Source organism: Meleagris gallopavo, chromosome Z (genome assembly GCF_000146605.3).
Source record: "Meleagris gallopavo isolate NT-WF06-2002-E0010 breed Aviagen turkey brand Nicholas breeding stock chromosome Z, Turkey_5.1, whole genome shotgun sequence".
NCBI classification, from domain to species: Eukaryota; Metazoa; Chordata; class Aves; order Galliformes; family Phasianidae; genus Meleagris; species Meleagris gallopavo.
In genome coordinates, this window is record NC_015041.2 from 68,381,161 (window position 1) to 68,381,854 (window position 694).

The following is a 694-nucleotide window of genomic DNA, read 5'->3' on the forward strand; positions in this document are numbered from 1 at the left end:
AGCCTGGCCTTGAATGCCTGCAGGGATGGGGCATCCACAACCTCTTTGTTTCAGTGTCACCACCCTCTGAGTCCTGCTGGGAGTTAGAAATAGATGCAGAAAGTGCAAAGTGATGGAAAGCCTCTACTTCAGACACAACACAGCCAGTCTTCTGGTCAGCATCACGCAGTGCCTGTGAGTCCTGACATCACTGGCCTCCCAGACAACCTGGAGAAGATACCACCACCACAATGGAGAAAACTGTCCCTTTCTTCAGCAAACAAGGCCCACACAAGCCCAACTTGCATCTTCTTATCAGCTTCCCTCTCAACCCTCTCATTGCCTGTGCCCTTCCAAAGCAATAAGTGTAGTTTACACAAATGTGATCTGAGAGAAGCTTTCCAGATCTGTAAACTTGCTCACCCGAGCCTTCCCTACAAAGGGGTAAGCACAAACAGAAAACAAGTGATGTCTGCAGGGATCTGCAAGGGACCTGGGCAGAAAGAAGTCTGACACACTTCACAGGTCTGTGGTCTCTAAAACTTTGAATTATGTGGAAAGTTACTTGAAGCTTCTAAATTACAGGGCTTCTAGATACAGAATTATAGAATCATAGAATGGCTTGGGTTGGAAGGAACCCCAAGGGTCACCAAATTCCAACCCTCCACCACATGCAGGGCCACCAACCTCCACATTTCATAGCAGCCCAGGCTGC